Genomic DNA, 449 nt, shown 5'->3' on the forward strand with positions numbered 1-449 from the left:
GCAAGAGGCGCGCGGCCCGCCCCCCCCCACCCCACCCGCGCCTCACTGGACACAGCCTGGGGTGTGAAGGGGCACGGGCTGGGCGCCTGCGCCTCCCGGCGGGACGGGACATCAGCGCGGGCCACTTGTGCGTCCCGCAGGCGCTCAAAGACGCAGGGCGGCCAGGGGCAAGGACAGGGACAGGGTCAAGGGCAGGGGCAGGATCAAGGACAGGGGCACGGTCAAGGACAGGGCCGAGAAGGGGCCGACACCCGGCAGCGGCCCGGGGCAGGGAGCGGGCACCCGGGCCACTTGTGCGTCCCGCAGGCGCTCAAAGACGCAGGGCGGCCAGGGGCAAGGACAGGGACAGGGTCAAGGGCAGGGGCAGGATCAAGGACAGGGGCACGGTCAAGGACAGGGCCGAGAAGGGGCCGACACCCGGCAGCGGCCCGGGGCAGGGAGCGGGCACC

Source organism: Alligator sinensis, unplaced genomic scaffold, assembly GCF_000455745.1.
Source record: "Alligator sinensis unplaced genomic scaffold, ASM45574v1 scaffold546_1, whole genome shotgun sequence".
Classification (NCBI taxonomy): Eukaryota; Metazoa; Chordata; order Crocodylia; family Alligatoridae; genus Alligator; species Alligator sinensis.